This window comes from Periplaneta americana, chromosome 11, assembly GCF_040183065.1.
Source record: "Periplaneta americana isolate PAMFEO1 chromosome 11, P.americana_PAMFEO1_priV1, whole genome shotgun sequence".
Taxonomy (NCBI): Eukaryota; Metazoa; Arthropoda; class Insecta; order Blattodea; family Blattidae; genus Periplaneta; species Periplaneta americana.
The window spans coordinates 37,093,624-37,108,400 of NC_091127.1; the positions used below are offsets into that span (position 1 = coordinate 37,093,624).

Below are 14,777 nucleotides of genomic sequence, written 5' to 3' on the forward strand. Positions count from 1 at the left end.
TTACTCAGGTCCTGCAACGCCCATTTCCTCTACGAGTTCTTTGGTTCCTACATAATATGTATGCCTGAGAACTTAATTTCATGCCTTTTGTGTTGTTTACACATGAAAACATATTCACTATGAATGGTGTGCTCAATTTTCTCAACACTTATCATTGATTTGAAGAAATCGCCACATCATTCTTCAATTAAAGCACCAATAATAATTCAGTATTAATGCATAGACTGGAATAATTTTATTTAAAATTTTAGTCTGATCTGCTGGTCTGGTTGGGTGAGTGACAGGAAAATCACACTATAATAATTTAGAGAAAATTTTGATGAGTTGCGGGTGAACTACCACTTGATGTAATATTTCACATGTGATTTGTGATTTATGTACTATGGTATGCTTACTCCATCTGATTTCAGTCATGATACTGGTACTAGAAACCTTTTGGATACCAGTAACTAATTTCCAAATAAATAATTAATACCGGTAACTTAAAATTGTATTAGTTGACACGTTAAAAGTGTTAAAATTTAAAATAGGTTATGTATCTTAGACAGACAGCTCGTTTTGACGCTGGTGGTGCGTCATCTTCAGTGTCCTACAAAGATGACGCAGCACCAGCATTAAAACGGGCCGTCTGTCTAAGATACATAACCTATTTTAAATTTTAACACTTTTAACGTGTCGACTAATACAATTTTAAGTTTTTAAACAAAGTGTTAACGTGAACTAGAATCAATGAAATAATTAATCACAGAGACCCATGGCATTCATGTTTCCCAGGCCTGAAATTCACTTGCTTTATACTCAAAGGGTCATGATAAGTTCACTGTATACTGAAAACCAATTGAGCAAATTGAAATACTCTGACATGTTAAACAGGTTACAATAAATTCAACAGACACTTGAAATTTTCTGAATAGATTAAATTTGTGATAAGAGGAGAACTTGTAATGAGGCACAAACAGTTCACTATGAGCACTCCTTTTAAAGGTAAGTATATTGTTGCTGAAGCTGCCATGGTAGCCTAGTGGCTACAACACTGGACTTACAATCTTGTGAACCCGGGTTCGAGCCTGGTGTACCCCTGATTTATAACGTGGGCAAGTCCATAGTCCAGGTAATACAGGGTTTTCTCCAGGAGCTCTGTTTCCCCTGTGGGATCCCAACAAATCTCATCTCTCATCTCTCATATCTCTCATATCTCTCATCTCTCTCATATCTCTCATCTCTCATATCTCATCTCTCATATCTCATCTCTCATATCTCTCATCTCTCATATCTATCTCATCTCTCTCATATCTATCTCATCTCTCTCATATCTATCTCATCTCTCATCTCTCTCTCATATCTATCTCATCTCTCATCTCTCTCTCATATCTATCTCATCTCTCATCTCTCTCTCATATCTATCTCATCTCTCATCTCTCTCTCATATCTATCTCATCTCTCATCTCTCTCTCATATCTATCTCATCTCTCATATCTCTCTCATCTCTCTCATATCTCTCTCTTCTCTCTTTTCTCTTCTCTTCTCATCACGGGTGTAGCGTAAATCAGTCTCCTTTGGTGTACCTCAGGCAATGACTCTGTCGGTAAACTGTCTACACAACTGCCTTCATATCAATGAATGGCGAAAAGTACCTGCCATTAGCAAAAAAGAATAAAATTGTTGCTGAACACAAAAACAATTGTAACTTGGAATCAAAAGCAATATCGAACTACATAGACTTCTTTTATAATTATTTTGAGGTTCTGAACCAATCCCTAAAGTCTACAGTATCCCTCACATATTATGAAACACCAGTATTGATTGCATATGAATGCACACATGTGCACCTTTATAATATTAAATTTATGAACATTTAATCAATTATTGGTATATTTTAATATCAAAAATGTTGTATGAACGTTTAAAATATAGAGCTTTTAAATATGTGTATAAATGATGAGTAGTTTTCATATGTATTTACTTTGCAAACTTGTATAATAATATATTTTTATTCAGTTCCTCAGGAAATGGAACAGAATACAGGAGGCAGCACAATGAATGGAATCTAGTGGAAGAAGCTAAAGAAATTATGCAGTTTGCAGAATTAGAAATCAACTTTGATACAGAATTGATACCTTTGTATGAAGCAATTGACAGTGAGGACAGTGAAAGAATAGTAACAGCAATTTCAGATGTGAAACAATGTGCAGCTGAGAAGCTGGAACAAGCAGGATATGAACAATTCTGCAGTTTTCTTATTGAAAATCAAAGGCTACCAACCAACAATTGAATATATGTGTTTAGAAATGATTTCATGACATGAATTATTAGGACTCATCACTCAATCGGAAAGCAATTTGTAAGCTTATCCGTACAATCATACATTATTTCACATGCAATTACAATTTAGCTGATGGTTCAATTGTAATTAACTGTGTAACTTCATAGCTAAAATGTCATAAGTCTAAATTTATATGAGTGAATGGAGAATTACAAGTTGTGTACAAGACATTTTGTAAGCCAGTAAGTTCATACGTAGTTTTCTGTGTAGGCCTATAGAATCAACCAAAAGGTTCAACACAACTCGCTTATTTATGTAACAATCTCTGGTCTTGAATCTTTGCTTAAAGAGTTCTGAACTTTTTTCGAATAAGCAAAATCACTACATTCTATAAAAAGGAAGAAAACATATTTGAAAATATTTTGTTGTAACAGTTTTCCAAATATTTTCTATATATGGCGAATTCCAATATTATAAACAGATATTTTGGGTAATAATAAATATATTTGATATGATTTTGTCTTTTTTTTATTAATCCCAGCCCTCAGAAGAAAAATGCAGTAATTACTTCCCATATTTATAAATACTACCTATTTCTTAAGAACAATACAGTCACGAAGCTCAATACGTAGTAAATATGCATCCACAGATAGTTGCTAACCACTAGGATCGCTACTATCGCCTCATTACAGACAATGCGAAATAGTACCTGCACAGTCTACTGTTCCTAGTACCCTCATCAACTCAAGCTTCGTGACTGTATATACTAGACTGTGGTTAAACTGTTATATATCCATGAGACATTTTGATATAACAAGTACTGTAGTGTTATTTGTCTTTATCTTTTTTTTTTTCTTAAAAATATGATAACTATAAGGGTACAATTACTGCAGTTTTTAAGGTTCAAGTTCTATTTTTAACATTATCTCAACATAATAGATTTCACCAATCACTACGCCATAAATATTATGTCTTTGATGTTCACTTTAACACTCATTACAGTATAAAATATAAAACTTTCTTAAAAGCTTAAAACTTTAAAAGTGTTAAAATGATATTAAAAAAAGGTAATAAACTGGGTAATATACCTTTTTTAAAAAATAGTTTTAATACTTTTAATGCTTTATGTTTTTAAGAAAGTTTTATATGCCATAAATATACTAGGGTTTCCATACCAGTAACACAAAAATTCAGGTCTTTTGATGAGATAAGTCTACATACAGTATGCCTTTTCATACCTTCCATTGCACATACTACGATAATAAATGACAATATTTCGGGATACCGTATTAATAATACAGCAGAATAACACCAAACTGGATTTATTTCGTGCAGTTACAAATTGCAACACATTACATTTACATTAATGTTTTGTATACCAGTCACACTTATTACTGAACCTGGCTGTTTTATTTTGTTTACCTAGATTTAACTCCTGTGTAGAAAAGATTTTTTCCTTAATGAATAGCTATTGGACTGATGAAAGGAATTAGATTGCTGGACTCTAAAAGAAATAGGCTTAAAGTGACTTAAAATCAATTTTAATGTTGAAATTTAATTTGAACCCTTTGCAGCACAAATTAATTTTTTATATTTTTCATTTCATGGATCATAACAAAGCTTCGATCAATTTTTTTCAACTTTTTAACTCTCCACACAATTTCAAAACATAGATGGCACCTCTATGTATACTCAAGAGGTAGTTCCTTGGTGAAATATCTGTGCCATAAAATTTGGAAAGAAAGAAAACGGTGGTTCTTCTGAACAACCACTATGCTGCAAAGGTTTAAAGACATGATGTGTGTTGCATTTCACGATTACCTCATGAATAAAGATGTTCTATTAAAAAGCTTTCCATTGTGAACATTATTAAAAAATGAACAGCCGGGACTTTCTAAGCACACGTAATATCTAAAGACTACTGGTACATTATTAAAGAGACTGTAGCAAGCTAGTCAGAAAAGCTTCCAGCTTTGAATGACATAGAAACAGGAATGAAGTATTTCCTGAAAAGGAGGTGTAAAAGTTGATGACTCTCTGGCATTCAGGCAATCACTGTTATTAAGCAAATTCGTCTCCCAAGAGCTGGAGCAAAATGACAGCTTCAATTCTTCTCTAAATCTGTTCAAACTTGTAACAATCCTGAGCAATGTTAACAATTCAAGCAGGATATCTTTCTTGAAGCTAAAATTCAGGGAAATCCCGCTTATTCAGGATGTATGGCAACCCTAAAATATACCTAGGAGTACCCTACTTTAATTTTCAATATCCAAATGTGTTTAAAATACTGGAATTCGTCTGTCTAAATATATTGAAAAAAAAGTGATAACTACAAAACTTGCAAATTTTTCACTTTTCTCTTTCTAAGATAAATTTAAAATAAGTTTATTTACTCGCAAAAAGTTACATAACTCGAGACAGACATTTAGGATGTGAGATTAAGTTACATAAATACGTGTTAGTATGTGAATGACGTAAAAGTTATGGTTACTACTACCATAAGCAAACAAATAATAAAAAGATTCGCAGAATTGTGTTTGTTATTTCGAAATGACTGTGTAAATCATTGATAGTGCCTCAGCCATATTGACATAAAATAATTGTCTAAGAGTATTTACAAAACAAGCTGAAATAATGTTTCATTAGTGAGTACAGGAGTGTTCTGCAATAGTGAGATATTCACTATGTCTTCGTATGTATGTCAAGTTGTACTGGTATATCAGGTGCAGAAAGTTGTTGTTTTCTAATGCCAGTCGTTTGACAATAAAGTCATTTGACCTCTTGCACTCCACTATTTTTCAAAGATATTATCATGACCAGCCACTGAAGCATAGATTTTGAGGTGTTCCGAATCCATTTCTTGCTTTGAGTTGCACAATGGACAGTTAGGGGACTGATATATTCCAATTCTATGCAGGTGTTTGGCCAAACAATCATGGCCTGTTGCCAATCTAAATGCAGCTACAGACGATTTTCGTGGTAAATCGGGAATTAACTGTGGATTTTGATGCAGAGAGTTCCATTTTTTCCCTTGGGATTGTGTTATGAAATTTTGTTTGTTGAAGTCTAAGTATGTAGATTTAATAAATCTTTTCACAGAGTAATACGTAGATTTAGTAACAGGTCTGTAAGTAGCAGTGCTGCCCTTCTTTGCTAAAGCATCCGCATTCTTGTTTCCCAGGATTCCACAATGGGATGGTATCCATTGGAATACAATTCTTTTATTGAGCGATATTAATCGAGAGAGCATTTTAGTTATTTCTGCTGTTTGAGATGAAGGTGTGTGTTTAGAGACTATTGATAGAATAGCTGCTTTGGAGTCTGACAATATAAGTGCATTTTTAAATTTACTGATGTGGCATAGAAGATTCCTGAGACTTTCACTTATTGCAATGATTTCTCCATCAAAACTTGTTGTTCCATACCCAAGAGATCTATAAAGTGAGAAGAGACAGCACGTAACACCTGCACCGGCACCTTGTTCTCTGGAGATCAAGGATCCGTCAGTGTATAAATGAAGCCAGTTTTGTGGAGGGTCTCTAATATTAATTGTCTCTAAAGACATTTGTTTTAGTATTTCAGTGTTTACTTCTGATTTCAGTATTTCTTCTGTTAAATTTAGATTATATTCTATATTTAATAGAGTTAAAGGGTTTGGTTTAATTTGTAGGTTTTCTAAGTGAAAAATGGCAAGTTGTAGCCGATTTAAGTGAACACCATATTTTAACGTTTTGGTGGCTACTTCATTCACACACAACCAGAATGTCTGGAGGACCACACCTGCTATTGGTTGACGGGTCCATTGGACCTAGCTGGGAGATCTAGGCAGAATAATAATAATAATAATAATAATAATAATAATAATAATAATAATAATAATAATAATAGTAATAATAATGATTTATTTAACCTGGCAGAGTTAAGGCCATATGGCCTTCTCTTACACTCAAGCAGGAGTAAAAACTGAGTTACAAAAACACTACAAATTTACAAAGTACACTACAATTTTACACACAAAACTGAACAAAATAATAATAATAAAATGTAAACAACAAGTAAGAAGAAATCAGACATAATATATAACATAGAGAAAGAAAGAAAAAAGCATAATAAAATGTGAACAGCAGGTCAAAAATACATGAGGCATACAAAGTATAAAAAAATAAGACAATTATTGATAATAATAATAATAATAATAATAATAATAATAATAATAATAATAAGAATAGTAATAATAATAATAATGATAATAACAATAATAATAATAACAATAATAATAATAACAGGCCTAATAGTAATAATAATACTAATAGTAGTAATAAAATAGTGCAGTACAAAGCATACAATGAATACAATATTTTTAAGTACACACAGTAAGGAAAATTATGATTATATACAGCTCAACTTATCACATTAGAGATATACCGTTATCGGAAAATATGAAAACAAAAATATAAAATAAGTTAAATATCACTAGAACATTAAAAAAAATGTGAATACGTGGAAACATGCAATACAACACTTGTCATAATATTAAGTTAGTTTGGCAACTCGTCATAAGATAATTTTCTAACTTGGATTTGAAAGATTTCAATGTTCGGCAAGCATTTAGTTGTAAATTTCCAGTTCCAACATGAAAAGCAATATTAAAGTCAGTGGATAAGTTGCTTGCCCATTGCAGATCTTTGAGAAATTTCTGTCTGCTGTGCTAGACGTCTAAAAATTTTTGACGATCTTCGTTCCAAGACAACACCTACTGCATCCATTTTTTTTTCTGTAAACACATGGCAACTTCCTTTTCTTTTCTGCTCAGTTACAGAACCTATTTTATTAAACTTATCCACTAACTTTAATAATGCTTTTCGTGTTGGAACTAGGCTCCCATGCTAAATGCTAGTCTTACTCTGCCTGTGTGGCAGATGCTGCACTTTCTGCATTTGATGTACACCTTGAATATGAATATACGACGATGCACTGAATATCTCATCATTGCACAACACTACTGTACTCACTAATAAAATCTTACTTGAAACTGTGCAACACAACTGTCCTAAGGACGGCATTTCCATGGAGGGGAACGCCAGCAATTGCATGGAGCTCAGGCCATCAGCTGGCAGAACAATTTTTGGAACTTTTAAACTGCTTAGTCTGTAGCTCTCACAATCCTGTACCTCAGAACAAAAAGGAGGGAAGTACAATTTTACTGATTTTGAGATAAGAACATCATTTTGATCAGAATTTCTTCCTCTATCAGCAAGAAAAAGATAAAAGTGCACAAAATCCGTATTCTCTTTAAATTGAGATGTCAAAGGATGGAAGGACCATTGCTTTTCATATACTTGTTTTGTGATTTTTTCGCTTTCCTGAAAAGTTATGTTTTTGTGACTTCCATCCATTTCGCACTGAGGTACAGAATTTATGTTCTAACTATAAAACTAACACAGACTTTCTTTTTTGTAACTTAATTTGATGATACTTTAAAATCCTGTATGTTCATGTGATTTATTAAATTTGCATTCTGAAATAATGCACAATATTTTCTGTTTTAAGTAAAATTTAATATCTAGAAAAATAGTAAGTTTAAAAAAGGTTTCTGGTCTGCAAGCCAATTGAAACAATTTTGATTTGAATGATAACCACAGTGCTTCTTGGTGCCGACATAGTTTGAAAAAGTCGTTCAAAATTTTATGGTACCTAAACTTTAAACTTGAAAAGTAGGTAGATATGGTAAGTGGACAGTTACGTAATGAAAAAGTGCTGTGCGAGAAATTATTTCAGTAAAGATCGGTTTAAAAAGATGGCATATTATATTATCTTCTTAATATACATTTTAGCCCAGGTCGATGAATTTTAAGTGTGCTTAAATGCGACAGGCTCATGTCAGTAGATTTACTGTCATGTAAAATAACTCCTACTTACTTACTTACTTACTTACAAATGGCTTGTAAGGAGCCCGCAGGTTCATTGCCACCCTCACATAAGCCCGCCATAGCTCCCTATCCCGAGCAAGACCAATCCAGTCTCTATCATCATATCCCATCTCCCTCAAATCCATTTTAATATTATCTTCCCATCTACGTCTCGGCCTCCCCAAAGGTCTTTTTCCCTCTGGCCTCCCAACTAACACTCTATATGCATTTCTGGATTCGCCCATACGTGCTACATGCCCTGCCCACCTCAAGAAAAGTATTAAATAATTAAATTAATTCAAAAAGTGGTAGACACAGCCCGATATTTAAGTAGTGTTATGCTCATAGGCCCGAAAAAACTCTGCGCCCCCCCTTCCTACATTAACTTATGTAAATCTTAGACATTTAGTAGTCAAACTGTGAAAAAGTGGCATGTAACAACAATCATTTTAACATGCTACTACCTAAAGTAGATATCTGTGAGGTACAAAAACATCGACAGTTTATTTTCACCCCGATTTTTTTTTTTCCTTAAAAATTCTGTCACTCCTTCGAATTTGCTGCCCCAGTCCCAGGCCAATGTGCCTATGCATAAATATGGGCCTAAGTACACAATTTTCGCTACCAATAACTTGGCAGTCTTCGAGCTCTGTACAATTAGGATTTGCTTATAGTACTTGCTACGTATTAATTTAATTTCCTTTCAATTCATTGCACTGTTTTCGAGAGAATATTCTGTACATTACTGATACTGTAACCATCTCTAAAGATATTTAAAGAAACATTCTTGTCACTGTGACAATTTTATTCCTAAAAATGAACTATTCCTTATTGAGTTAAATTATTTATTTATACTAGTTTTTATTTTTATACAATCATGGAAACAGGGGCGGACGCAGGATTTTTTTTCGGGGAGGGATTTGAGGAGATAGTAAAAATGGAGTAATGAGAAATAAGTTTATATACTCACAATTTGTTTCCGAGTCACAAACATTTACAAGTTGGCCTGAGTAGCGTTGTCGGTATAGCCTTCTGTGCTTGAAGTTGCGGGTTCTACTCTAACCCAGCTCGATGGCATTTAAATGTGTTTAAATGCGACAGGCCTCATATCAATCGATTTACTGGCATGGAAAAGTTCTGAGGGAAAAAATTCCGGCACACCGGCGACGCTGATATAACTTTGGCAATTGCGAGCGTTGTTAAATAAACCATAATTTTTTAATTTTAACATTTACAATGACTGCAATACAAAAGCAATGACAGCATGACATTTACAGAAGAAGGAGACGAGGCTTCTTAGACATTTCATGTAGTACTTCATGAGCTTTTACTTCTACATTTTTATGTATATACATCAAGGCCAGTCTATTTAATCTGTCTGCTCCCATCGTGCTCCTCAAGTAAGTCTTCAAATACCGCAAAGTTGAGAACGACCGTTCTGGTGTTGCTGTAGTTACAGGCAACGTGCAGAAAAGTTTCAGCACCTTGCGAGTGCAGGGAAAAATAATTTCATTGCACCTGTTCAAAGATGATATAAAATCAGTAGTTATTAGGTGAAGATTTTTCTGATCAAGGAAATTTCTTCTCCGCATCCTCAATTCATTGAAGAAAGACTCTGGTGATGCATCAACATCATTGGGACACTGATGTACTATAGCCTCAACAGCAGTTTATAAATCTTCATCTGATGCTCGCCCTATGTTTTTAGGCAGCAAAGTTTGTATGGAATTTAGGATTCCCTTATGATTTAAAAACCTGTCCTTGAGCTGACTAATGAAATAGTCTAAGAAGAGAAGGAAAATTAAAAGCCTAAAATACTCTTCATGACTCTGTCTTGAAGTAAGAACGCTGAGTTTGTCTTCCTGCAATTCTTGGAATTTAACATTTTAGTAAAGAGAATTTACGTAGAAAACTTTCTAATTCCTATGTACATTCACGAATTAAAATTAATATTACTTTTGTTTCTTGTTTCGTATTTTTCTCAAAATTTCGGGAGGGGATATATCCCCTTAATCCCCCCCCTTGTATCCGCCCCTGCATGGAAATATTTATTATATAAAGAAGCGCAATTGAAAAACCATTGTATTAAAAAATAACATATTCTTCCCAAAGATTAAGAGTGTTCATTGTTGTTATACATATCACTTATATCTCAGAGGCAAATCATAAGTAAAAATATTCCATGACATAACATTTGAAAAAAAAACAACTTCTAACACTAATATGAAATTTAAAATGTTGAAGTTCGAAATTTTCTTTTTTGTAACATTTCTAATATCATCATTATAATATATACAGTAAAACATGACGAAGTTATATAACTCTCAACTCCTGATTTTACATACGTACAATTTAAAAACTTTAACAGTTTTATAGAGATTTTTCGGAATTTTGCAGTGTCATAGAACATCCACTGTTTCAATAAAGGAGTTGATACACAGCACTGAAACGTCGAATGTTTCTATATCTGTGACATGTTGCAAAAACCCCACACCACTTCTGGTTCTGTATGGACTACTAAATTTGTATTAAAAATAATTGAAGAGTGACTTTCCAAATGGTGCTAAGTCAAAAAAAAAAAATACTTTTTCAGGAAATGTGATTTTTTTATAAATGGAAATATCTTGAAGGTACTGAAAGGAGACTTTGGCAGTTAAAACATTATGGAAAGTGCTTTATTGATAGAATTTAATTTTTGGAAATTGATATTGTGCTAGGCAATAATGCTGTTAAACATTTTAATATGTTCCAAAATGTGCTAAGTCACTTGATTTATGTATGTTTATTTGAACATTTTGCATTACGTGTAAAACTGAAAGAAGACAATGTCTTAGTAATAATAATCTTTTTAATATTACATTACAATGACTTAACACAGTTTGGAACATTGATACTATTGACTTAGCACACAGGAAAAAAACTGTGAGATTATAATGGGAATAACAAGGAACATAACACCATTTGGAAAGTTTCGAGCGTATTCCTGTATAAGATGTATAGGAAATAATGTTAACCTATAAAATAAAAAATTGTTTATAAAGACTTAGCACCGTTTGGAAAATCACTCTTCTATTATAGTCTATATAACAGATGCTTTCAATCAGTTTACATACATTTAGTTCAGTGAAAGTTTATTCTTGATTTGAGGGTCCTAAACTGATAATAACTGTTATTTCTAATGTTATCTACCGATATACTCAGTAAAGATTAAATGCCTAATAACTATACTATAGATTATATATCTTTATTGAGCTGTAATGTGTCAGAAAAATTCATGTAACTGGTAGTGTTATTGTGTGAAATGTCTGTTAATTCGTTTATGATACACTAGTATGGAAGAAAACATAGACATATAATTAAATGTAGATACTCGTGCTTTTTTTTACTTATCTACCTCCTAAGTTGAATTAAAGTAAATGTCAATATTCCAGTGAACATATTTTAGAGGACTGCAGTACATATACATGCAGATAATAGGTTTTTTCAACCTGAATTATGGACAGGCTGAGTAGTAGAGGTGGCACCAACATTTTTAATTTGTGCAGGGGTATTATGGTAGGCATTCCTTCTCCTCTGTAGCGTATCTCGTATAATTGAAAAAAATCGGCATTTGTAAATGTTTCTAATAATTCGTATTTATTGACATACTGATTATCACTTGTGCACTAACTAATAAATTTGGTTTGAAATGTTCTGAAACGAAGTTTACCCATACTTCCGATACCTGTACAGAAAGCAGAAGAAGCAGAAAAATGGATATTCATCTACTGAAATCTCTTTGCTGGTGCTGTCGCTACTAAGTGCTAAATAAAATCTTAACTGCAATTTATAACATAATCTTGAAGTGCCATAATGTTGAATTTATTTATTTATTTATTTTTATCTGGCGAGATGCAGTCAATGAAGTCAGACCGTATTCAATGTTGCTCCTGTTAATATATGAAGGCATTATTTTAATAATGGTACATCTCCGTTTACATTGATTTTGAGATACAGAGTCTTCATGTGTAAAGAAAATTCAGAATGTGAAATATTTGAAGAATAATAGTTCATGCCTCTTTGTCAGAGATTAAGCTGTCTCTCTACTCCTGGGGTTTATGAAAATTGTGTGGAAATGTTTAATAAAGGAGGGACAATGGAGGGTACACCGTACTATTATTCAAATAAAAAATTTCAATGTGTGATTGATAAATCCGAGGCAGACCTTTGGAGGTGTACCAGAATAATGCTTTTATGGCATATCATTTACCTTCATATATTTGATAATTTGGATCAAGATCTTGATCATCAATATTATCAGAATCACTCAGAATGTCTTTAGAATCACTCATTTTGGCTTCACATGTAACACAGTTGAGTTATACCACTATTAAAATAATTTTCTTATAAGATTATCTAAGACGTCTTCATTATGGTAGGCCTACACTATGTTGGCAGTACAAGAAAGTGAGGAGTAGTACCACTTTTACATAATAAAAAGAATGGACATTTATAATACTGAAAGTGTAGTTAACTCCAATTTGACAAAAAGTGGAGTTATACCACTATTAAAATAACCTTTTCATATGATTGTCAACTATGGGACAATTATATGCAAATGAAAGGAAATTCTCTCCTGATGGCGTGAGCTTACTCATGATCATATATACATGTCTGTTAGTAAGTTTTAAATTTGCATCGCTATGTTGTATAATTAGACAAAAAATAAATAAGTAAATGCAATCTGCCTAAAAATACCAGTGCCTACTAGTATTTTCTACCCTTATTGTTTATCATAGGCAACTTAGATATTTTGAAATAATTATGTGTTGATTCTTATTTATTATTATTACGTTACACTTATTAGTCTTATTACAATAGATTTTTACTTTCATATTGTAAAAAAAGCACAGACGAAAACTGTACGACATAAAAGATGTTGCATAAAGACAATTAAGGTTACTGGTACAGTAATTATATTTTAATCTTTAGTTCTTTCAAGTTGTTAACAAAGTTAACTGCGAATAAAATCATATAAATAATAGATTTTAATGCAAACTTGTATTTACGTTTAGATTTATTTACTTAAAAAAAACAGAGCATATTCAGTTGTCATGTCTTAAAAGATGTATAAAAAGAAAAGTTACTTTTAAGTTGGTTAGTAAAGTGTAGACATTTAAAGTGCTCAAGAACGGTCGCATTTGTTGTAGAATTAAATTCATCTCGCATGCTGACACACACTGTAATGAATTTACGGCATGAAATCGCTAATACCCAAATTAAAATTAATATTAGTTTTAAAAAAGCACCCATGTTTGGAATGCTGAGCGCTTATTCACTTGTAAACATTCTTGGCATTGTTTTAAAAAGTTTTTATTCACACCCCTGAATTCTTGTACAGAATGGTGATGCTGGTGATGATAATTATTACGTTCCAGTTCCTCATTGTGTGAAGGTTGTAAGGAACACCCATGTCATAAGCGAATTTTCTAGTTTAGTATCAACCTTATCAAGTTTTTTTTTTTTCAAGATGCAAGCACGTCTTTTCTGTTTAGTTGTTTTTTTATACATCATATAGACAGATTCAGTTTCTCTAAAATGTTTTATTAATTTTATATAGTCTACATGAAGCATTAACATCTGGGTACTTTGTGTAAAACAATCTTCTTAACTCTTTCACAGAATCTATTTTAACATATGAAGCACATTTAAAAACTTTTTTATTCAACAGTGTATGTCTGACTTTCTATCAGTGACCAACAGATAAGCACATAAGACAGTAAATCTAAACATGAACACCAACAAGACACAGTACAACTTCTGAAAGCTAACTGCAGTGTTCACGTGGGATCTTAATATGCGAGGTAGAGGGGGACAAACATAGCTGCTAGAATAAATGCCAGATCTTTGCTAGCACTTCAAATGTCTTCACTCTATTAAAAAGTTGGTGTAATAGTAAAATTCACATTTCATATACTGTGATGTTTGTTTTATAAGTGATATGGTATCTATTTCTTCAAGAAGTTTTGGGGATTCTAGGTTTATGAAAGTAAAAATTGTGGCATCTTCAACTATCTTTCAGTACTGGTGCAGATTTTTAGCTCTTGTTATTACAGTCACCAAGTTTTTATTGTAGACAGATGAAAACGAAGATACAGTGTTGCTTTTATTGCAGTCTTTCGCTAGTCTGAACAGTAAGCAGATATCAATTTACTTATCACAGCAAATGTTTAACTGGCAATCAAAGTTTGGAATGCTGTCGTACTGAGACTGAAATGTACTGGTAATTACAGAACAAAGCAATGTCCTTAATTTATGTTTGTATAAAAAGACTGTGAATTGTATTGGCTTTATTTAAATAAATGTCGTGAGATAAACATTTTCTGCATATTCAAATTCCTACCGACAATTTCCAAAAAGGTACTACATCAATGGAACCCAATAGTTAGCATGGAAACAGTAAGCATAGGTACGAAGCTTTTCTACCCTTACCCTTGTAAATTAATGATTGTTATCTTTTAAATAGATGTTTACTAATGGTCTCTCAAAATTCAGTTTAGACTTGTATAATTACAGTACATGCATAAGTAAATATAAAATATTACTCGTATTACCAAGTAACAGTG

General features: G+C 32.5%; 1 protein-coding gene across 11 annotated transcripts in view; it reads left to right on the forward strand.

The window, feature by feature from the left end:
- LOC138708937 (uncharacterized) overlaps positions 1 to 14,777 on the forward strand; it is a 56,110-nt gene that overhangs the window by 31,551 nt on the left and 9,782 nt on the right. For 7 of the 11 annotated variants that reach the window (XR_011334793.1, XR_011334795.1, XR_011334792.1 and 4 more), the window contains one exon: positions 1,999 to 13,725. The exons of the other annotated variants lie outside the window; for them this stretch is intronic. The gene's annotated coding sequence lies outside the window, so the exon portion shown is untranslated. Of the gene's footprint in view, positions 1 to 1,998; positions 13,726 to 14,777 lie in introns of those variants that run through there. 11 annotated transcript variants of the gene reach the window in all.